Source organism: Corvus kubaryi, unplaced genomic scaffold (genome assembly GCF_017639235.1).
Source record: "Corvus kubaryi isolate FWS band 111438036 unplaced genomic scaffold, C.kubaryi_AGA036_p1.0 66, whole genome shotgun sequence".
In the NCBI taxonomy this organism is placed as follows: domain Eukaryota; kingdom Metazoa; phylum Chordata; class Aves; order Passeriformes; family Corvidae; genus Corvus; species Corvus kubaryi.
This window is the reverse complement of record NW_024582054.1, coordinates 18,053,595-18,079,217: the sequence shown is the minus strand read 5'-3', so window position 1 is coordinate 18,079,217 and position 25,623 is coordinate 18,053,595. Positions and strand designations below refer to the sequence as shown.

General features: G+C 37.3%; 1 long non-coding RNA gene across 4 annotated transcripts in view; it reads left to right on the top strand.

The window, feature by feature from the left end:
• Positions 1 to 25,623, top strand: part of LOC121674191 — a 31,640-nt gene continuing 6,017 nt past the window's right edge. The window contains exons 1-3 of one of the 4 annotated variants that reach the window (XR_006019490.1): positions 1 to 10,640; positions 11,174 to 11,339; positions 25,499 to 25,623. This is a non-coding gene — a long non-coding RNA (uncharacterized LOC121674191). The other 3 variants (XR_006019491.1, XR_006019489.1, XR_006019488.1) reach the window with 3 other exon arrangements.

Sequence of the window (25,623 nt, the reverse complement as noted above, 5' to 3'; positions counted from 1 at the left end):
GACATTTAGAATAGCAGACAATGAGTTATTAATATATTGTTATATTTTATTGAATTCTAAACAAAATGAAGTTATAAATATGTTCCTTTCCACTTCAATAAAACAAATGAAGCACTTAACTAGAACTCCATTAGGCTGGGAAGCACACATACCCAATATGCCCTTTCCCTGAGCTCTCACCTCTGGTGAGCTTAACATGAAATACCATACTCGTTCTGAAACAAAGTTTGGCAGAGTTTGTCATATGACTCAAATAGTAAACTTCTACCATTTTAGAGTTTTGGGATTGGATTTTATTTCCAAATAAAATGAATTAGAAAACTTAGCTATGCCATTAGACTGTTCTTGTTTGTCATGTTTCTCATCAGTGCTTTCTTTCCTCCCCCTTTCCATTCAGCCCATTGTTACTTCCTTTTTTTATAGTTGTATATTCTGTTAGGTATCACCTTGTCATTGTATGCATAAGGCTTTGGGTTGCTGCACGTCATAGCCTTAACCTAATAGAGGTTCTCTCTTCTTTACCCAAAGGGATTTTTGCATTTAGCATTTGACAGTTTTATGATAAACTATTTCTATGGGTTGCCTTTGGCATTCGGCCATCCTTCACTGCCTGATCCCAAAACACATGGAAATCTGTGAATCTTATAGATCTTTTTTGTTTTGTTTTGTTTGGGGTTTTTTTTGTTTGTTTTTTTGTTTTCAGAACTGAGGAGGAAGTTCCAAAGTTTCCTGTTTGGGACTACTTGCCAAGCTGATTTCCAATGAAACCAGGCTATAAGCTGCTTAAAATATTTTGATTTTTTTTCCCCTTTCCTTCCGAACACCTGAGAGATTCATGTTAAATTTTCTTAAAATTAAAACAGATCTACCCAGATGCCAGCCAATAGACATGCTGGAAATGGATAAATAGGTAAGACAGGAACACTGGACTGCAACACTTTTTTTATATTTCAAACAATAAAAAGTAAACTTTTCTGACCAAGTTTTTTGACCAAAATAAATTATGAAAAATTGCATTAGATATTATGCTATCTTATTTTAAGCAAAAAGTCTATAAGGAAGATAAGATTCTGTGTATATATTGATGTTTCTCACCTTAGTTTTCATGCTGACAACAGTTGCACAAATAGAGATCAATCCAATCAACAGTTAGTTGAATTTGATAAAATTAAGATAATTAAAGTGGTTAAATCATGACATAAGAATCCAGCAGTCATTAAATATTGTTATGCATTGTTTCTTTGTGGGTTTGTTTGGTTTTTCTTGTATAGACAATGCAAGGGAAAAGGGAATAATGAGAAAAACTAAAATCAACACATATATGAAAAAAAAATTATGATTGATCTAACTGCCTACCATGGCTAGAGTGGAAGGCATAAGTAAAACCTTCTAAATAACACACAAATAGCCAACATAATTTTTTTCTTTCACATTTTCTAAGCGTAATCATTAAGGTCCTTTCCATTGTCATAGCCAGCTTTTAAAATAAAGGCGTATCTTCCGTCTCTGGTTCTCTCACTGCACCTTTATGTTTCTGGAAAAAATAATCCACACCCTTCTATCAGACAAACTCTTGCTTCACTATATAGAGCTGAAACACCTCAGTGAAAGTCACACAGCATTCATTAAGTTGCCCCTTATGCATTCAATGCTGCTCTTTTTTTCTAAGTGGAGAAGCCTAGAAGGCAGACTATTAATCTACTGTAGAGAAAGCATCCCTTTCTGATTTCAAGGCTATCTACCCAGTCTCCCATGGGAGCTCAAGAGCTCACTCATTCTAATTTCCTACTGATTAAAAATCAGATTTATTTGTACTTTCTTATCCACAGGTTTGGCAAACTCAAATAATTCTTTCACTTTTGTCTCTGTCAAGTCCATTTCCGTAACTTTTTGTATTTTCAAGGGTATGGTTACAATTTTGACAGAGTGCCTCTAAATGATCAAAGAGGAGCAAATTTTCTTTCAGCTCGATAAACATGAATGAACATTAGAATTATGAGAAAATATAAAAGTTGGACAGGAGAACATTATTTTTTAAAAAATTAGCCTGGTCCAAATCTCTAAATATTATTTAAAGAGAGAACATTAAAAAATGATACAATTTATAATATAGACCCCAAGGCTCATGGCACAGCTTTAGCTTTATATTTTCTTGATTTCCATCCATGGCTTTACACAAGGTCAGCAAACTTTGTTCTACAGTATTTCAAAATACTTCAAGTTCTATCTGACAACTGTTAACCCTCTTTCAATTCCAGTATCAGTTAATTATGTGTAATAGGATACAAGGGAGAATGCAAATTTTCTATTGAAATGTATTGACTTTTGCCTTTTCTGGATTAATCCCTAGATTCTGATAAACTGGTAACATCATTTGGTAAAGCCTTTTCTAGTCTTTCTTGTTTATTTATTTTAAAACATATTGTTGTAAGAAGGATAGGTAAAAAGGAAAACTGGTTTCAATTACCTGAAGAAAAAGTTATAAAGATGTTACCCTGACCTTCAGGGTCAAGAAGGAGAGGCTACATGATTACACCTCCAAACTCAGAAATAAATGAGCAATAATCTTTGCATGCTGGTGCACCAAGAGGTCCCCTTCCCAGGGGCTATTACTAGAGGGCAGAAAAACATTTCACCATGGTACAGACCGATTACCTGAAAGGAAAGAAAAAAAAAAGACTAGGCAGATGGTATATGTTTTGAATCCTTATAAATTGGCAGCAAGCTTTCAGGTCTTCAAGAGGATTTTGAGGCAGTGAAAATATCTTGTGAAACCATTTGTCTTGCTCTTTAGCAGTGCAAAGCACCCACATCACAGATTTGTGGACTGAGGGGGATAGGAAGGTTGTCACAGCAGTCAACAACTTCAACTCTTTCAAAACATAGGGCACCAGATTAATCTTGTTCAGACCTAAAACTTTTTCTTAGGATTTAGTAAAAGAGATTTTATGCCACTTCAATAATCTCTTTATGAACAGGAAGGCACTGCCTTTTAGACTTAAGGGAAATGTTGTCAGGAGGAACAAAGACCTCTGATTAGATCTACTGAACCAGTGAAAGGTGCCCATCCAGGTAACCGTGGCCAGAAAGAGAAGGGACGTGCATTTATGAGGGACATGTGCTATGTTGAAATAGAAATGCAGTGCTAAAAGTTATGAGGCTGCTTACTGATTGATGCTATGAAGAATGAGGTGCCTAGTGCCAGTAGGTTTTTTTATATCATTCCCATAGTATAGCAGAACTGGGAAAGTCTAAATTTGTTTCACCAATGGGATGCTGAAGGAACCTTCTGGTGAGAAAACTCATCTGCCAAATTGCACCAGGATTGCAAATTTAGGGTGAACTTAATTCAGCTAGGAGTCATTGTTAGGAAATTCCATTCCTCTTGTGGAATTCTTGCTTTCCATTCAGCAGACTTTGCAATTCTCAAGACCTTGAACAATGCCTGAGGAAAGACCAATTTTGCCTTTTATATATACTGTATACAATTCAGCTTCTGAGGGAGCACTGACCAGCTATATGCAAAGATAACAGCACATGGGAAAGTCTTTTCTGGATCATATACAGACATATATATATATAATTGTCTTGCAGAATTAATAATTAAGTAATTGAGGTCTGCTTCTTCTTTGCTTTTAACTCAAACAGACCCTTCCTCAGTTCATGATGAATTTTCTATTCAGTTAATTCTGCTTACTTGGTGGTGACAAATTGCACTGGAAATCTACCATGAGCTTATTTAGTTAAACACACCACACTGAAAATGTCCTAGGTGGAGTAGTTTTGAAGAAGAGCCAGGAATATACCCCCAGGATAAACGGAACTTTTTACTTGCATCATAAAATGGTCCTCCTTTCTGTGCCTCAGGCAGAAAGAATGCTAAGAAGTTAAGCTATTCTGTTTGCTCGGGTTAGAGAAGACAGTGCCATCCTCCCTGAAGAGAATGAAGCAGCTTGAGTGTGTAATCATTTATTGGTGAATTTTACTAAGTCCAAATAATGAGTTGGAGAGAGGAGAGTTTTCAGGTTTTGGCTCATTCATTTTCATTTTGAAGCATATGCATATTCGTCAGCATTTGTTCATCACAGAGACAGATTTCTGCATGCTCAGAGAAGCTGGGGCTTCACTATAGGAACATCTTTGGAATTTGTTTCCTGCATTTGTCAAACACAATTTTTATCAACCACTATTGAACAAAATAGGCTAACTATACACTTTTGTTGTCATTGTCCTTGGATTTCTCTGGTTTCAAAGGTCATTGTTGGCTATTGAACACTCCTATGGCCAGTCTTAGCATTCTTACAATTTTCAGCTTATTGCTGGACTTGTTGTAGGGAGCAGCAAGAAAAAGGGAGGATGAGCTGGAAGTCAAGGGTGATCCCAGAAAAAGGCAGTGCCCTCGGCCAGTCCTGCAGATGGGAGGCAGGGTGGACAAAAAAGGGGGCTTGGTTCATTAATATTCCCAGACATGCCAGGATGGAGAGTCAGGCTCAGGGTTCACAGAGGACTGGAGACAAGGCTGGAAAGAAGGCTATCATGCCTGTCCAATGCCCATCCAGAAGACAGGACTGGAGACCTGCACACCTCCAGCAAGTGAGTGCCTCTGGTGCCACCGCCAAGGTGACACAAAGCCCCTGCACCAGAGCAGAGTTGGAGAGAAGGAGTGGGGAGGGGGGGCTGCCAGGGAAGGATGGACTGCATCAAGGCCCATGGATTCCCCCAGGACTCTGGTTTTATGACACTAGCCACCAGTAACTGCACACCTGACTTACTAAAAACGTGTAATACTTGCTGAATACATAACATCAGCTCTCTGAAGGGCCATTTCATAAACTCACAAACAAGCTCCAGCTCTTTCCTCCGACAATAGTTAGTTTTACCAATCCATACTATCCATACTGCATAGCCTATTGCATTACATATTTGAAAGACAGAATTTTTCATCTATATATGTGTTAAGCTCTTTTCAGATGCTATCAGTGCTTCTCTTTCCTTAGTCGTTTCACTGTTGTGTATGAGATTGGACCATTTGAACAATTACCATTACCATTTTGAACAATTGTCTTATAATTTTTCTTATAGTTGATGATAATTTGACAGAGATAATTTCTAGAGTAAGGCTATTGCTTGAGACATGCAGACTTTTGCAGTCATCGAAACTGAGGAAGTTTAAGCAATTACTGACCAAAGCTTTTTGCTGTGCTTCTGCAGGTACATTTTCTGCAGCAGTTATTACTGAGATATATTCTTGAACCTCTGCAGACGACAGCAAAATATGTACTAGCACTGACCAAGGTCAATTTCCAGCTTCCTTTTTTTTTCTAGCCTGTAAACTGGTAACTGTCATTGGTTGCTGCCAGTCTAAAAAAGCTCCTCCTATTGAGGGAAAATGAGGAAAGGGATGGGTGGACAACTGGGGGAGGTAATAACTTTAACCAGTGCTGCTTGATCCCCCACTGCAAATGAGTCAATAGTCACAGCTCTAATTTAAAGTAAAAAAAAAAAAAGTCTCTAACTTTCAAGAATGCAAATTCTCAAACTAGAAAAAAGTCATAAAACCTAAAGAAACCCATTAAAGAACCAATACAAAGTAAGCGAACAAGATAATTATTGGAAGAAAGGAACTCCTAGTGAATATTGGGTTAGACTGCCACATCATGTCATAGATTGATGTAATGATTTCCATTAGAAATGCAGGTTTTGAATCTCATGGTTTTCAATTTTGTGACTAAGAGAAGATTGGAGTTAACAGTTCCGGTTTTATTTCACTTTTTGTTACTGTTAAGATTGCATTTATTGGATTGTTTGTTTTAATTTCCCCTCCTTTTTTTTTTAATATGTTTTAAACTGTCCAGAAATGCTGAATAATATTTGTGCCATGTGATACCTGAGCTAAGGAGCATGTTGCAGTCAGTACCTGTGAACTCTTCATTGCCTGTAGCCTCAGGGCATTGTCTACTGGAGCTTACCTTATCCTCTGATAGAATTATTTGACTTATCTATGCTTATTTCAGGTTTGCAGGTGATGGTATTAAATTCATCATTTCCTAGGAAATTTGTTCTTGGAGGCACGTGAGTAGATCCTTTGGGAATATCTCCTCTGTTGTGGTGTAGTGGTTGTACTAAAAGAGAGACCATTAAATTGCTTTCTATGTATTTGGTTACTACCACAAATCTGGAATTCTATACTTGGATATAAATGGACAAAAATGTCTCCTGCTTTTGCAGGGCAAACTCTATTGAGTCAGCTGAGTCAGATCACACTGACTGCACAACTTTTGATGCAATGAATCAGAGAATTGGTATAGCTGTGCCAACACCCTGTTACTTCTGGCCATGTCATGTTTGACACTTCAGAGAAATGTGCAAAAAGATCCATAAACCACCTGGCCAGTTGTTCAAGTTACATATCTTGATTAAAAAAGTCATGGATGAAGAAGCAGAAGTCAGGGAAACTGATGATCTTTTTCTAGTCCAGTGCTCAGTTAGACACCTTGTATTTAACAGAACATGAAGAAGCTCCCTTTTGTTTCTCCGTTTCTTTTCTAAATGATCATATTTTATGAAGCATGTGCGTACTAATCCACAGACATAGACAATTGGACTATTAAGATTCATTAAATTCATTGATTTGTCTTTTTCTTTCTGTTTCTTATCAGTCATTAATGATGCACAATGACTTGTCTCCCATTTTATTCATGTTTTCATCTATATTCCTCATATTTTATCTTGAACAAAGAGTAGTCTTGTGTCACGAAAGCTCATCAAAGTCATAATTGCACTTCATTTATCTGCATTGAACTGTCTGTCATCCGTTAGCATTTTGAACGCTCTATACATCTTTCTGCACTTGTCTGCATTCTTCCTCATTTATGTCTCCTGGACCATCCATTACTTCTTGCTAGCTGCTTTTTGCTTTTAATTTGTTTTAATTACCGGGTGTGTTTGTAACCTTCTAGCAGTTTCAATGCAGAAATATTGGTAAAGCTTTTTTTCCCACATGTACCAACAGTTTATACTCAACACTACTATTTATCTAAAAAATGAATGTGCCAGCAAGGCAGAATAAATCTCAGTATTGAGGATCTGTTATACACCACAACAGCCTATACACATTTTCCTAATCTACCTTTTATGCTCTGGACATTATCTTTGACATAGACTAAAACTCAAAAGCACTCCAAATTCTTTATTGTAAGTAATTTCTGTAAAATTGTCAGCTGATAATTATTAGACTGGTGGCCAGAAGGGGATAAGGACTGTTACTGATGATTTTCATTCCTTCTTGGTTTTATCATGCATCATGTTTTACTTTTAGTTAATGAAAATACTGCCTTATTTTTTTCTTATTATACAACTGCTTATGCTTGTCTTTTTCCTCCTAGGTACCTGTCTCATCATCTTTACTACATCTTATTTTAAAAGACCTGGCAAAACTGGGTTACAGAGGGTGCCTTACAAATTAGATAAACAAAATTTTAAGAGGGCTGCTTTGGAAGAAGTAAATGTGGAAACATTAATTTTAGGCTGTACAGATACTGTGTTCCTTATCTGTAAAATGGGACAAATGAGCATCCTTTCCTTCACTAGGAAATCCTTCTTATGAGTAGGTGAAGGTTATCAGGCAGAAGGTTACTGTAGAAGGATAAAATAGCATATACCTTATGTTTCAGATTGTTAACTGATATACATTGGTATAATGGAATTAATGAAACTGTGGTGGTTTATATGAAAGGAAAACAAATGTGGATGGGTTTGTTTATTTGTTTTTGCATTTAGCAGAGCGTCAGGCAGATTAACAGTGGTATCATTACCTCACGTAGGTGAGTTTCAGAGGCCTAGGAACTTTATTTACTTGAGCTCAGGTGAACAAAACACTATTAAGTGTTTGGTAATTCTCTAGACTAGAAAAAATATCAGGTCACAAGAAATCTGCTGAAACTCAGTTTACGTTAATATCTCTCTGTAATTAGTTTTTCTACTTTCACTAAAATTGAAATTCTTGATAGCATATAAAAAGTATCAAATAGCACTAAAAAGAGCAGAAGCCAGGTCAAAAGGAACAAATACTTCACCAGTCTTATCTTTTCATATGTTGTTTTAATTTCAATTAATTTTTTAAATACTAGAAATACTTTATATCTTTATACACACTGTATTATAAAATTAAACAAATCAATCTTTAGCAGGTGTTATATTTTTAAAGTAGCAATGGAATCATCTAAGGGGTCTATGAAGCATTGCTAGAGTATGCCTAATTTGATTTTCAAATGTTTTTATTAAGCTAATAAGTTTTAACTGAGAAAGAACATATAGCTTGGAAACATAACCAGATAATACATCATGATGGCTAATTATCTTCAATGCCAATTATACATTTGAGTTTGTCTATCTTGAATTTTCAGCTATTGTATCCTACTACAGACTATGACGTAGGAAACTTCTCATCAGACACAAAATGGATTTGACTCCGTAACTTCCTTAAGTAACAAAATATTTTTTTCTCTTTTCCACTCTTTTGTTGGTTACCAGTTCCTTGTCAACTACAGCATCACACACCCACACATCTCAGCTGCCACTCTCTCATTTTCCATCCAAAACAGCAGAATACATCACCTGTTATCAATGCTGCCACTCATTCTCAAGAAACAATCAAGAAATAGGTACTTATCCAAGGCTCCTGGCAGCCACCCATGTTTCTAGTTTATTTCCTGATCTTCATCAACATAGAGTATAACATGGCTCTGGAAAAACTTCTAAACTTCAACTAGAAACAGTTAGTAACACAATGTGAACAGAACAAGTTTTGTAGTTTTTTTCACCAGCCAGGGCAGCTGATGAAAAACCAAATTCCAACTGCAGCAGCTAGAAGGAACTCCATTTTTCTGGCCCTCAGGGCCACAGATGAGACTTTATCTCTGGCTTCCCATGTTCTCTGCTTTTCTGGTGTTCTATGGAATATTCTGTCATTTTTTTGTTCAGCTTGCCTTTTCCTCCTGCCATATAATTGGTCCTGCTAAATGCTATAGCACACTCAGGCCTACTGACTGTCTCTTCTTTGTTGCTATTTAATCCCCTTTGCTACCTTACACCTCCTTTCTGCCAATAGATTGGCTGCGCCACTGCTGCCACTTGTGTCATAGAGGTTGTTGTTTTATACATCTATGCTGAAGTATGCTGTGGATTAGCTATTTCTTAGCATTACTTCATAGCTTTGACTTATTTATTGCTTCAAAGGACATAACTCTTCTCGTGTTGCCTGCTTTTTCTCTTCTTGTACTCCTCTTCCCTCCTTCTTTCCCCAACCCTTTCATTTCTTAACCTCCTTTTATCTTAGCACAGAATCTCAAGCCCTAAATCACAAAGTGCAATGTAATAAGCACAAGTGGCTGTGCTGTTATAACTTACAAAAGAAAATGAAAAAGGGTCAGGGAAAATGCCCCCATTAATCTCTGCTCTTGCAATTTATACAGTTGTTTCTGCCCCTGCAGGACAGATAGCAAAAGATGCCAACTTTCAACTTCGTCCCAACCTGCTTATAGGCAAAGACAATATGAAGTGGAAGATGAAATGGCCATACCCCACAGACATCACCTAGAAATGACATATTCATGCTTTATTTTTGTCTTCCCTTTTTCCTCCCCACAAGCTGTATCTCGTAAAATTTTGTCCTCCTGTGTTATCACCAGCGGTTTTTTTCATACCTAAACACAGCACGTGGTATACCAGGGACAACTGCAGTCTTCATTCTCAGGTCTGCTTAGTACTGGCAGGTGAAAGCAAAAACCCTGTTCCAGTTTGAATATCTGACAGCATCATTTAGAGCTACTGTCGGCTCTAAATTATTATTGCTAATGGTTATTGCTACTGCCTTTTCACCTAACAGCAACTGCTCAAATTCAGTGGTTTCTGGCTTTCCTACTCCTGCCACAAAACTGCCAGGGAAGTTCACGAGAGTAACAGGTCTGAGAGAGCTGTAAGCTAAGGAGGTATAGGGGCAGAGGGTGACTGGCTATAACTGGGACCTTGTGGCACAATTCTTGATCGAGAAGAGGGTATACTGCTCTATGTAGTGGCCACCGAAAGTCTTCTTCATGAGTCAAATTGAGGTGAAAGAATTTTTAACTGGAATGGGTCCAGCAGTGTTTTATGCCACATATCCCAAGTCCTTCCCTATCTTTTGATAAACAATAGGTTTCTGCTGTTTCTGAAACTCAGTAGATACATTCTGGTCATCCTCCAGAGCACAAAAGCATTTTGGGGAAAAAAGAAGGCTGTGACTAGTTTTACATTTTGGGAATGCAGTGGCCGTGTTTTGGTCATGTGTTGAGGAAGGATTATGACGGCCCTCCAAAATTAATCGACTCCCACTGCTTTCAACCAAATAATTAATCTGTCTTATATTGTATTTTCTACATGTCTGTGACCTCTCACTTGTCATTGGCTCTTCCTTCCAGAGTGAAAGAGTGACAAGATGGCTCATAGCATCATACATGATTTGAAAGATATTTACAAAAAGAACTCCCTAAAGAAAAAGATAGGAGGAACACTATAATTTACACTATTTGTGCAGCCTTCAGTGGAAGTGTGAGAAGAAGGCTGCAGGGGAAAATAAAAGTTATGAAAACTGAAAATGTGAGGTAGGGATGAAGGAAAGTTTGGGAGCAGTGGGTTTCTGAATGCTCTTTCCTATTAATTTAGATTCAGTGTACTGTTAACCAGCAGCCTGCCATTTTATTTTTTTTTGTTTTCACTTGGATGTATTTCTCAAACCATGAAAATTTAGGGCAAGCCACTTTTCAGTGTTAAACGTAAATTAATATTTTTCCTTTATTACCTTTTCCAATGCAGTATTTTGTGAAAATAATTTTTCTCTAGTTCTTTCTAACATAGGCAGAGATCTATATATACAGAGATGTATATAACAGTGTATAGTGTACAAATGCAATGTATACACAAATAAATATATTTACATAGCCAGGGATCTGCCTGTACTGATACAGTCTTTAAGCCAAATTCAACATTTATACAACTTGTCTCTCTGTATTATCCTAGTGTGTTTGGATTAAACAAGTCTGCAGCTTTCTAATTGTCATGGTTTAACCCCAGCTGCCAACTAAGCGAAACTGGCACACTAATAAAAGAGCTAACTCTTCCTTCCAACTCTGCACAGACCGTACATCTGGGAGATGATTTTGGAAGTGTGAAGAAGTCAAAACATCACTTCCTGGCACATGTTCTACTCCAGATGAACATGTCAGCACGCTCTTTTTGATTGCTTACCTGGTGCTAGTTCTCTGTGAAGGGATCCCGTCACCACAGGACTGATTCCCACTCAGGTTAGTGGAAATTGTCAAATTGTATGTCAGCCTTTTACAAACCCCAAATCCAGCTGGGCAATAATGAAAGAGAAATGCCCTTTTTAAGCCAGTGTGAATCACAGAGCATATACTCCACATCACATCTTGTTCAGTGGCTAATCGCTGTATGCTGGGTGGGGAAGGAGTCTTCTGGTATTATCAGGACAGAAATTCTTCCTCTCCTGTCTTCTCAGGAGAGTATGATTAGCTGAAGCCAAATCTTCATGGACTCCAGGTTTTCAAAAGAATCCATACAAATCACAAGTCATCATGGCTGGCAGCAGGTGTCTTGCTGTGTTGAAACCTCAAAAACTTTGTTTTCTTACAGGGTCTGAACTCGCGAGTCATAAAAATGACATCAGTCTGACTGCCTGCTTGCTTTTGCCATGTTTTACTTCTAATTTAAGAGCAGTAGTTATTTTCAGAACAACTGATCATAACATCTCTTAAAAGTTGGAAAAGCCTCACAACTGATGTTGCAAAGGTTTGATGTTTTCTCAGGAATGGTCCTTCACCCTTCTGTTCTGGATTTCCATAAAGGAATCAGTTGTTCTCACTGATGTAGTCCTTAGTTTCAGTTATACCTGTTGCAAAGTAGATGGCAGATGCTCTGCATCCTCCACATCTCACTAAAGGGTTTACATTGATAGCAACTGTATTAGTTTTAAGATCTCATAAAAACAGGCAGATGAGTTTTGGCACTGGTAAGAGAAAAGTTGAATTATGAGCAAGTTGCTGTAGGAATCTCAGCAGATCCAGTGATTAATTGCGTGCCTGCTGGAATTTCTGGGGTTCTGTAGCAATATCCAGGTTTACCATTGCTTTTCATAGGTATGATGGACTCGTAGCTGAAAAGTAAACAGAATTCAAAAAACTGTTAAATATATAATGAAGAAATAGAAGATAAATAATTATGTGACTGGATATATATTTACACAATGTAGAATAATGGTTCCAGAGAAAGTTTTCTGGCCTATTGGGTGAATAAAATGCATTTCTTAAAGGATTCCAATAATACTTTCATAGTTTTAAGGGGTAAACGGGCTAATTACTATTAAGGACATTTAAATGAGTTTCTTGTGTATATTTATGTGTGAGACCATGCTGCTAGATATGAATTTTCAGCAATTACTGCAATTACTACCTTACCTCTTAAATAGTGTCCCCTTTAATTCTAATGGAAAAGAAACAGGCTGAAGAGTCCTAAATAAGGCTTTAATTTAATTTGCTTACTTATCTAAACAAAATTTTAAAATAACTCACACTTAAAATGCAACAAAACCAGAGAGAAAGAGATATTTTTATTATGAATTCACTGAACCAGATCTCTTGAGACCAGAGATCACAAATATTTGTGAAATATGTTTCTGATGGACAGACATATTAAGAAGTGTATGGCCAATATGTACAGATTGGCTGGCACAAATACCTTTGACATGGTCATTCCAAAATGTGCTGTGACTGGAGTAGTTTGTTTTCCTTGGTGGCAAATAAGCATGAAAAAGAAGATTTTATTCAGAATGGTGTGTATCAACTCTAGTAGTATCTTGTGCAAGTGCTAGAGAGAGATATGGGCATTCAGAACAAAATCCTCAACAAGAAAACTTGACACCTAGAATATCTCTTCCAGGGTTTTTCTTCTAACTGTTACTACAGTACTTCCTTACTCTAGTTCAACACATTGCTGAAATTAGGGTCAACTCATTGTCAGATGAAATTTATTCTGTCAGAACTTGAAAACTTCCAAGGATGCAGACTGTACTCTTGGCAATCTATTTAATCTTGACTTCTTTCACTGGGAAAAAGTTTTTCCCTGTATTATGAGAAGTCAAGGCGGTCGGGTGAAGCCCGTGGTGACTGGAAAAAGAGAACCATCACTATAATTTTTAATAAAATGTAGAAGGGAAGACCCAGGGAACTACAAACTGGTGAGCCTCACCTCTATGCCTGGGAGGCTGGTGATGAGTCATGTCTGTCAGGGCTCCTCTTTCGATCAGTGCTCTGGAATATCTTTATGAATGGCACAGACAGTGAGATTGAGAGCACCCTCAGCAAGTTTCAAGATGACAAGAGGGTGAGTGGTGTGGGTGACAGAACAGAAGGACGGAAAGCCATCCACAGGGATCTGGACAAAACTTGAGATGTGGGACTACAAGAACATATTGGGGTTCAACAAGTTCAAATGCAGGGTGCTGCACCCAAGTCGGGGCAATCCCAGACATGAGCACAGACTGGGAGAAGTAGTTATGGAGAGCAGCCTGAGGAGAAGGACTTGGGGTTTCTGGTGAATATGAGCCCACAGTGTGCACTCACAGCCCCAAAAGGCAAACATATCCTGGGCTGCATCAAAATAGGAGTGGCTAGCATGTTGAAGGAGGTAATTCTTTTCCTCTGCTCTCACGAGATCCCACCTGTGGTGCTGCATCCATCTCTAGGGTCCTCAGCACAGAAAAGACATGGACCTGCTGGAGCAGGTCCAGAAGAGTGCCACAGAGTTGGTCAGAGGGATGGAGCATCCCTCCTATGAAGACAGGCTGAGACAGCTGGGGTGGTTCTCCCTGGAGAAAAGAAGGCTCTGGGGAGAATGTGATGTGGCCTATAGGTACTTAAAGGGTGCTTATAAAATAGAGGGGATAGTAATAGGACAAGGGGAAATGGTTTTAAACAAAGAGAAGATAGATTTAGGTTAGATGTTTAGAAGAAATTCTTTACCATGAGGATGGTGAGGTACTGGAGCAGGCTGTGTTGAGAAGTGGATGCCCCATACCTGGCAGTGTTCAAGGACAGATTGGACGAGGCCCTGTGCAACCTGATACAGTGGGTGGCTTCCCTGCTCACATCAGCAGGGCTTGGAACTAGATTATATTCAGGGTCTCTTCCAAACCAAGCCACTCTGTGATTTGATGACTCTATGATGCTCTTTATCAATGTCTTTACTGGATGGAGTTGGCTAAAACTGGACAAAGTAGCTTTATAGTGTTCCAAAGAGTGGCATGTAAATGGGAATGAGAAATTGTCTTGATTCCTTGAATGTGCCCTCCTCTTGTTCCTACAGCTCAGAATGCAGTTAGCCCTTTCCGTTGCAGGTATGCACGGATGGCTCATGCTCAGCTTTTTAACTACTGCAAACTCTGAAATTTTCCTGCAGAACTGCCTGGAACCAACCCATCCCAGCCTGTAACACTGCAAGAGGCTCTGCTTCCCATGTACAGGCCTTTACATTTGTCTTTGCTGAATTTGATAAGGTTCCTGTTGGCCCCAGTCCTTCAGCAGTCTGGGTCCCTCCACCCTCAACTGTATTGACTGTTCCTCCCCTCCTTGTTGTCACCTGCAAACTTGAAGAAAGGGCCTCATCACCTCCTTCAGGTTATTGTTAGAGGCACTGAACAAGACAGATATGTAATGCAACATTAGTGTTTAAAGAATTCAAGTAGCTCTTTGTGTCTTTCTGGTTCTGACACTCAAAAGTCTCCCTCCTAACTGTTCTTAACTCTGACCAGCTGAACCAGGGGCAAATTGCTGGCCTCTACACCAAAAAATGTCTTTTATTTCACTGAAAATGTTGTCTGAATGAAGACCAAAAGATTGTGTCATTCATAATACTGGGCATTCTTTCAACAAAGGGATTTCAAGAAAATCTCTGGTTCAGCAAATGCATAAAACAGAGTCTTTTGATTTTCATAGCTGTACAGTGCAGTACTAGCAGGGTAAGCTTGGTGTATAATTATCATTTCTGAGAATGAATTGAAATAAAAGATCTTTGTGATGAAATATGTGTTCTAAAATGTGAGTGCTATATTCTATGGATTGTCATTACTTTGAAGTCTTAAAATAAATAAATGTTTCCAGAAGCAAACAGGCTATTTAGATGCCAAATTCTTTTGTTTTTATAAGTGTCCCTTTGAATGCATAGAATCTAGCATTTAGCACTTGACATCTAATTAACTTGTTATCAGGGAGGAAGTCATGGAGCAATGCCATTCCCCATTCTCATAAGTACCAGAATCTGTTTTTAAACTGTGGAGGAAGAGCACTAATAATAACAGCTTTCGCTGCTTAACTACTGTTTCCCTTCCAGCTCCATACCATACCTTAAAAGAAACCCTCCCCCTAACTCAGGGGAAAAAAAAGGGCAACAAAAAAACAAATCTAAAAAAAACCCTCCTTAGCAAGATATAACCCTCAGGATTTTTCCCATTATTAAAGTGTATTGTTCTTTTATTCTGCTTTGAGAAACCTTGTTCTTAGTACATTTTTAAGCTAATGGAGATGAGATTCTGGGGAAGATGAACCAGGGAGTTTGCGTATTTTCTATAACTAGACTTCCAGGAGACCAATTAATTTTAGCTGGAATGATGGAGGGACAGTTCTGTTATTCACCTTTTCAAAGTGCAGAACAGGCTTTGCTTGTATTGAGTAGGCTCATCAAATTTACATCACCATTTAATTAAATGTTTGTAGCAATAATTGACCTCAGGAGTAAGTAATTTGGTAATAAATAGATTCCACTGTTTCTAAATACTATTTTACTGACTCTGAGATGCTATTCATAGGCTCATAGCTTTGCCACAAATCTCATTAGCAATTTACTTAAGTGAATATTCCATTGTAGAATTGACAGTGAATCAGAATGAAGTTTGACAGAGATTTCAGAGCATGGTCCAAAAGAAAAAATAACATGCCTTTCTCTGAAACTTTTCAGGGACAGCTCAAAACTGAGATATGAAAAAAAAATAAAAAGAAAAACAAGCCAAACCCTGATTTATTTAGTGTCTTCATGTTTTTCTATTTTTTTTTTTTTACCTGCTTAAATAATTGCTTGAAGAATTTGGAGCATATTTCAGTTTGAGTTCAATAGTGTTAAAAATAAAAATGCAGGACCTTTTTATTAGTTTTGATGAAATACAGTGATAACCTCGAGAAACCAAAATGGACACACATTTCACGTCCTCCCTCTTCCAAACTATCGATTTATTACTCTGCTTTTGTTTAAAACCTATGAGCTAGGTTCAGAGGTGATGCATAAAATGTGTAATTTAGAGTCCTTTATGCTCAGTTAGACACCTTAAGACCTACTTACACTCACTTACTAGAGTATAAGTCAGTGAAATGGAGTGTAAATTGATGTGATTTACGTGTGGAGGAGCTGGCAGAGTGAGAAGGTATTAGCTATAGGAGGGAATAGACTTTATGTGAGTACTTTCTAATGCTCAGCTGGTTTTCTTGCTACTCCTCTATACCCCTGAATAAAGATGTCTACTTTTGACTGCTTAAGCTCCTGTGCATTCAGTGAGAATTTCTGGGACAAAGGCACTGATGAAATATAAGAAGCCTGATAAAAGTTGTGTGCTGAGGAGTGAGTATGGGGCTTATGAATAAGCAACTAGAGGCTATGCTTCCCATTCCTCTTTGCAGTTAGGTGTAAACCCAGCAGTTCTGTAGTTACTTGTAATGACTCTTCTCATCTATGGTTCTTGCTCTGCTTTCTATCAGGAAGATTTTTACATCCAGTGCACACTGCATGTTTTGCCCTGATGCCTTGTTTGACAAGCTGGCAGGTAAGAGGAAAGCTCCACCATATTTTCTGTGGGATAAGAACATGCACCTGGCAGTTACCACGTTGCTGTAATTTCACACTCATACCCTGCGGTAAGCTGCTCTTTTGCCAAGTGAGCTACGTAAAACCTTGTCAGCTTCCAGAATTGTACCACTTGAAACATGTCAGTTGAAACACTACCAGTACAGAGGCAATTCCTGCAGGATAAAGAACCATAAATCTATTAATCTCAGTTTCTACTGCCTTAAAAAATCTTCTGATAGTAAACCAATTTAATAATTAAAAAACCTCCCAAAACCTGACCAAAATACTTAGCCCTAGATCATAGTTATAACATAAGCAAGACTCAAGTTTCAAGTTAATCTGAAGTACAAAGAAAATAGGGGGATAAAGCATAAAGAACAAAGGAAGAAGAGTAATGGAGATATGAGCTATCCTAGTAAAGATCCTGGGAAGACTTTGGTCTCGTCTCCTCTGGAAAGTTTTGGAGCATATATACGTAAAGTGTGAAAAAAACCATAACAAAAATATGTATCCAGCTTTTGTTTTGCTGGCAAAACCAGATGCAATTGTTCTGGCCAAAAAATATTTCAGCAAGTGTTCTTCATTTTGCACAAAGATCTAACACTGTCTTTTCTTTTTTTCTTTTTTAATTTATCTTCTGTTTTGTTTTGGTTTTGTTTTTGTTTTTCTTTAATTCTACATTTTGATAGAAAGCCTTTATCAAATCATTATTGTGATGTAGTTATATATTTTATTACACAAGATGATAAAGGTATTCATATGGGTATGAGCTATATGTAAGCTTTTTGCTAAGTATATTAGTATTATATATTGGTAAAGTTAAATTTTATAGACAGAAAAAATTAAGCCATTATATGAACTATAACTTTTACGTACAATATATTTTTTTAAAATTCTATTTTGTTTTTCCCCCAGCTAAACTGTAAATAGGCAGCTAACCACAATAAGTAAACCTACTCTAGGATTAAACTGCTATTTCAGTTTGCATTCAAATCTCAATTTATACTAAGAAGATTCTGCAGTGCTGCCAAAAGCTTTTTTGGTGCAGGAATGAATCCAGCTAATGCTTGCTGAAACTGTAGTCAAGACAAAGAAAGTAATTTTTTTGTTACACATTAGAATGATCACATGTTCCAATATAAATTCAACTCACTTTCTATACAACTATCTTAATCTTGATTAGAATTATAATTTTCATCCTTTTTTTTCACTTGTTTCTAAATGAAATCTTGCAATCTACCTTGAATTTACACATGTGCATTTCCCAGATAGTAATATTCATTCTAAAATGATGAACATTAATGTTACCCAACTCATCTATTAAGTCCTTCTTTAAATAATAAAGACATGAAGCCATCAAAACTTTTGCCCAATTGGCGGCTACAGTTACGGTCCATTTTCATCTCATTGTTACATCGTATCCCACAAATAAACAAATATTTACCTCATTAATAATTAAAGAAGTATCCTATATGTTTCTATTTCAAAATAGTTAACATTATATCTTAAAACAATTGTTTTAAAAGAAGTAAATATAATTGAAACTAAATATGACACCAAGTCTGATTTTATAAATAAAAAGAAGAGTTTGGGAGATCATGTAACTTAAGAGAAAATAAGGGTTTATCACATTGCTCTTTGTTAAAAAAGAAGTATGAAGTGCAAGGAATAAATTTAGAAGAAAGAAAATATGCAAGCTAGCTTACATAGTATATCCCCAAAGAGGATAACGAATATGAGGCCGCTTGGACTTACTGCTGATGTTCATGTGAACAAATCCTTATTTTAAGGGAGACTGACTCAGCAAAGCAAAAAGCTACAGCAAATGTCAGCGAAACAATTTTCTATGAACCAGCAAGGCATTAAAAAGAGTTTTTGCGTGTACGTGCAGCTAAAGGAACCAGCACTCCACCCCCACAGGTGCTCTTTCACTGGCTGTGGTCAGCAGGATCACTTGGGTGAGACTGGGGCCAGGCGCAGAGTAGCCCCGGCTGACCTGAGAGCTTGTCATAGCACAGTCAAATGCATGGAAGTGTTGATTTGCCAGCACCACTGTGACATTTGAAAAGTATGGCTGTGGTGTTGGAATTAACTAAAGGGAATATAATTATCTATGATATTTGTGTGTCTCCAGTTACTGTGCTATTTTGGTGTCAGCCGTAGAGCTGGGATAATGGCAGTGGCCCAAGCAGATACCATCTTGAGATGGTTCTTCTGAATATAGAAGGAGAAGTTTTTATATTTCTTTGTCTTCCTGAACTTTCACTTTTTATAACCTGGGGATACCAAATTGTGTCCCTAAGATTCACACTTAACATGAAAAAAGACAGAAAATAAATAAGAATTATGGAATTTATTTCATAGAGTCATTGGAGATACAGATCCACCTTGGCACATATTAACATAGGAGTTCAGGAAGTAGATTCAGACTATGAACTCCTGTAAGATGAAGCCCTAGAAATACTTTGTAAAGAATTCACTACCTAGATTTAGTACCTTTTCTTTCTCCTGCTTCATTTAATCAATTTTATAGGGAAGCTTTGACTAAAATTCTATCTGAATTGTAGGGTGAGGCTTTCATTCATTTGCATTTGAAAGCCTTTGACCAGTTAAATTTGGAGATACCAGAATTCACAAAACAAAATTAAAAGCAATTTGTGAACACCTTCATTTCCTCACAGTTTTAGTAAACAACTTCAACAGTTTTTCCACTAAATTCAACAGCACTGGTATCAGTCATGGGAAGAATTGTAAACCTGAATAACTGCCTTTAAGCTGTTAGCAATGCTATGTAATTTAAGAACAACAAGGTTTTGAGTGCATTAACTAATTTTCTGCTTTGTAGAAGCCTTAATAGCCCTTGCATGGGTAAATTAGGCATTTTCTTCAAACATTACCCTTCTATTTAAGAAGTTCCTATATATGAATGAAGCGTGCAACAGTAGCCAAATCCATCTGCTTGTTGAAGCTAGGATTCTTTTTTATAAAGAGAGTGCTTAGTCATTTGTAGCTGTTTATTGCATAGTTGCTTATTGACTATGATCCTGACTTACTTGAGAACTGTTTTTAAAAAGCAGATTCATTGCTAGAGTGTTTTCAAAGATACCTCACCTTTCTAAGGTATTTCTGCACCTTTCGGATTTGAAATATTTAAAAGTCTGATGCCTGAGGTTTATAAATTGATGTAATCCTGACTTTTTGTTCTTGTTCTTTTGTTTTAAAGGGCAGACTGTTGTATAAATTTTTTGTTCAGGGATGCATATTTTTAGGATGAAGAAAAATACACCTTCAAAGGTATAAAGTCATACTAAAATCTAGGACCCACATTCTCTTATGATTCAACTACTGTATCTTCACTGAAGTAAAAAGAGGTGCTCCAGATTGTCAGAAGTGTGAAATGAGAACAGGATCCTTCCCTAACATGCATCACTGTGAATTTTAACACCATACATATGTCTAAAATCCAAAGAAATTCGTATCTATATTTGGCTTTGGAAGCACATGAAATTTGAGTGAGCAGTTTTCTTAACCAAGAATAAAAATAGCAGATAAAGATACCTAATGCTGACCAAAATCAAATAAAAAAGGCATATGAATCAGTGAACAACTCATACTACGACCTCGTTGATTGATTCATGAATAGTTTATGTTTACTCTCAAACTTCATATTAAGCAGAACTATTCCTGATTTTATGATGTTGCCTGCATTGAAAACGGTATATTCCCTGACAGGTCTCTTTTGGGTCAAGTTTTTGCTATTGTGTTCATCAAATAAATTCACATTTGATACTATAGAATAAGATAAGGTAATCCACTGTAGCAGTATTAATGTTGCACCTCACCACCTGTAATTTGACTTCAGCTCTAAAGGTCACTACTGGTATTATTAAAAGAAAAGTGTATTGAAGTGTGTTGACCTAGGAAATGCCTAGACCAGCGTCACAGTAAGCCAGGAAGGGAGAAGCCTTTCTAAGGTCTAGTCTAATTGATTGGAAGTTATCAACTGTCCCACACAAAGGGAGAGCTCATGAACATTTCTCAGAGCAGAAATACTCATTGAGATCTTTAACAAAAAGCAGAAAAAGTCTGTGTTTCAAAGGAAATGAAATAGTCAGTGGGTCTGTCATATCCTGAGTTTCCTACTCTCCATCTTTTTACCTGTCTAAGATTGTGATGGCTATATTTTAGGTTTGGGCCCATGCCACTCATGATCTTGCTGATCCTTTCTTCTTTTATCTGATATCTCAAGCAACGAAGGACAACCACACACTACTAAGAAGAAAATTACTCTCTCCAGCTCCCTTTTCCTTGTGCCTGTAATATCTGCTTGAAAGATATGACATGGTTCTCAGGAAAGATCCATTTTCTATACGTATTAGCTAATCCCATTAAAAACTCCATGGAGTATTTTTCACTCAGGCACACAGAAGAGCAATTTTTCATTGTTTGGAGAGCTCCATCTGTATTGTTTTATTAAACAGAATGCAAAGGAACAATCAAGCTCATTTAAAGCACTTTCAACAAAAGATCTCACACATATGGAACCACAGACAAATCCCCCCATATGTCAGTCACTAAGTCCCTACAGGAACACTGATTTCACAGCAAGAATGGTGGTGGACTCTGGATGTCCCTTCTATTGCAGATTACTGCATGATTCTAAGATTGTATTTTGGTTTTCTTTGGTCCAGGCTATGATGCTTAAGACTGAACTTGGACCTCTCTGTTACTACAGGAAAAAAAAATGTAGCCTCAAGAACAACTTCCTTAAATGAATCTAGTAACTTGCATGCTCAGGAATCACTGAGTAAATAAAAAGAGTAGGTGACATGAATCTACAAAACATAAGAAAAAAAGTGCATTTCATTTCACCATTAAAACTCACCTTCTTATCCTTGGAATTCCATGTAAAGACAATTAGTGGGCTAGCCAAGTAAATCAGATCTCAAGTCATAGTTTAGAATCTCAGAAATCACAGTGTACCACCTGACTGTTGATGTAGCCTGGTGTCCCACCCTGACAGCACTGCATGGAAGCCATCCATTGGGTATGCTCTCACTGTTTTCAGGGTCTACCCTGGTCATCCAGGTTAAGAAAGTAAAAAAATAGAATATAAGGAGGTCTTTCTTTTCTTCTCTCCCTTCTTGACTATTTGGATAAGATTAGATGGGGCAATGTGAATGTCAGTGGTGACATCTTTCCTTGTTTGTCTACTTTGGATAATCATTAGTCCAGAGTTTGGCTTGACTTGGATTTGAACTCTGATTTTCGCCTCTTGGTATGTTTTCAGCTGCCTCAGAAAGATGACAGGATAAGCGTAAAACTCTCCTACCAAGGACACAAGCAGACTACAGCTAGCACAAGGCATACACTGTGGCAGGAACAACCACAGCTGTTTCAGGAGCGCTGAAAGCTCTCTTTTTTTGGGGTGGAGCTAACGAGAATTAACTTGGAGAGGGAGGAAAAAAAAAACTAAAGAGATACTACACTGTTGCAGCAATGATTTTTCCAGTTATGTTTTATAGACCAAACTACATTAGCCATTTCTCCAGTATTTGCATCTGTGAAAAATGAAGAAATAATTCATGAGTTCCAGGAAGAAGTTAGAAATGCATTTATAAATTTATTCATTAGAATTTTTCCACAGAGAACTTGTAACTCCATTTTGAAGACTTGACACATTAATAAAACTGCTGAAAGGTTAATCTCTGTGCCCAGTGTATTTCTCATATCATTATTTATGCCTTCTTAGTACAGTATCTTTGTAATCTTCCTAATTAAACTGTGGCTATGAATGCAAATTTTTATTTTGCTGTTGTGTATTTTAACAATGCTTAGCATCACTACATGTGTTAATTATGAGCAGAGCAACATCATTTTCTGGGTCTAGGGACTATTAAGAAGGGTATCAGTTGTAAGGGACACCGCAGATAGATGGAAATAGTGATTCTAGTCACTGTTCCCTACTGAGACAATGGCTTTGCTCTCATGTCACGTTCTTGTGACAGTGAGTAAGTACTGAAAGAATGAAATAAGCTCCAAATTTCTGTATAGCAAAAGCTGTATCTTGAACTTTGCTCTGAACTTCTGATCCCATAGAGATAATGTTCTTCCTAGTGCTGCTGAACTCCTAAGCTATAAGTGATGTCCAAAGAGCCATCTCTGCACTGTCTTTTCTCAAGAGAAAACTTTCTATTTTGTGTCCATGAGTAAAAAGATAGCATCTGAATACTACTTTTAAACACAGCTTAGGAATCAGCTGCTCTACTTCTCTACATATCTCTGACTATATTCTGAAGTACAAAGGAGAAGAAAATTGCCTTAGTACCTTTGAGGATATTGCCATTAGACACTAATGTTGCTCCTTTTGGCACAGTGCCATAGATAAAGAGAGACGGGCAGAAAATATCAACTTATCAAGGACCTCAGCAGAGTGAGATAATTATATACAACATATTTACATAAATTATTTCACCTGCTTGCTTCATTTCCTATTAAATAGCTCTGGTTACTCTTATCTCCTGGGGAGGGTCTTCTAGGGATCACCCTCATGAACTGTGATAGCATGCATTCAACATTAGCTCAGCATTAGCTCAACATTTAGCAACTAATAACACTGTAATTTCTGAATTGGGATTGAGAAAATGTGAGTTATGGCTCACAAAAAGTACAGTGTAGAAAGATTTTATGATTATTTAAAGGTATGACTTCTGAAAGTTGCCTGCTTTTTCACTGCTGTTCTATCTTTGCATAGTCACAGATTTCATAGGAAGATACCTGCTGCTCAGAGAGAGGGTCATGGGATCTTATGCTACAAATATTCTTTCTCCTCCGAGCCAAGAAATTTTAACCAATTTACAGCTCAGGGCTGTTGCTTCACTGGACAGCTGGTTGTATGTATTTATTTCAAGTCAGTGTCCTCTTTAATTTCCCTTTAAGTTCTCTCCCTTGGAGTAGCTCATTAATGGAGTAGTGGACAAAACCTGTTAGGTTTTACCCCCAGTGGCCCTAATTCTTAACTAAATATTGTCAGAAATAAGGATTGACTTGCCTGAAATAAACTGCAGCACAAAACTGGTGGTACAGAACGATAAGCTTACAGGTGCTTTACGGCATACTTTTAGTCCAGTGGACTATTTACTTTAATGACAGCAAGGGCAAGATCAGTGTTTTTGTATTTTCTGAAGTGAAATTATCTTAATATGCATAATCTTTACACAACTTTAGGAAATCTGTGTCCGCTTATTTATTTTTATTTTGCCTTTTTTTCCTTGATTTTTCTTGCAAGGCTTGAGTAAAATATATGTCAGGATCTTTTAAATCGAGACTGGGGGAGCAGAACTCCTGCAAAGTGTTAAATAGGTCTGCCACTGGTACAGAACTTTAAATGCTTGAAACAACATGAAATGCATGAAACAACAACAAGTTCCAGTAGTGATTAATAAGAATTCATGACTGATTTTTAGCTGGGATACCAGGGCTATAAGTACAGTCTTAGTACCTTAGTGACTCAGTAAATTAAGACACTTCAGCTTCCTCTTTATAATTTTTTTTTTTTTTTGGTGGCCTTTCTAACAATTTGTGGGCAGGTAGTCTTCTGGATGCTACATATCCTTGTTCATGAAACTAAAAATAAGTTTGGTTGAACATAAAGTGTGAACCATTGCACTATGGTGTTTCAGCCACCCTTGCTTCCTATTTCCAACATCCAGATATACAGCCCTCCTTGGCAGAGTTATCAAGGTTCTTTTCTCTTAAGAGAGTTAATTTATACATATCAGATTTCCTCTAAGGGTGAGGCTTCTAAGTAGCACCCTGCTTTTTACATAACTAGGACTCTGGGAGTGGCTTTCTTCTGTACTCTTTGATACTGGCATACTGGCTTTCCTGGGCTGCCCTCTAATTTGGAGTGATTTTGGTGAGACGAGATTAAGGTCTGTCATGCCAGGGATTTGCATGAGCACTTCTTCATTCCATATGCGACACTTTGGTTTAACTTTTGATGGGAAAGTAGAACTCAGGGTGTCTGACCTATTTATCCCTTTTCTGTTCCTTTTTTTGAGATAAAATTGTCATACAGATTAATTGCATACAACAGAGTATGTGTGTTTGGTTACTGTGTCACTTTTGGTAAATCAAAGAGAAAAATCTTTTGTAATCAGCTAGCCTTTAACTTAATAACACTTTTGATAAATTGCTTGTATACAATAGGTTAACAAACTCAAACATTAAAGATTTCAGTTCGACACTGCTGGAATGAATCATACAGATGCAAAAGGCCAAATTTACAATTCTTTATCTGGAGTAAAGAAAAAAAATCATATCAGTTTCAGAACCTGCACTGACTGAATAAATAATTTCAAATCTGGCCTAAGGAAGTTAGAGATATGCTTGAAGCATAACTGTTCTTTACACCATTTACAATTCCTTTACCAGAGAGTTTTAGCACACTGTGGATCATTGTTTATTGTATACTACCATTAAGAAAGACCTCTTTATATTCCTTTTTTTTCCCCTTTCTTTTCCTAATTTATGCCCTTTTCTTGTAAATTTTCAGCTTCCCACATACACAACCCCCTTGCTGGATCTGCCACACTCCAAAACCTGAGTGACAACAGGCTTGACAACCTTTGGGGTGGTGAAAGATCTGGCGAGAGCAAGCCTCCCCAGCATGCTCATCAG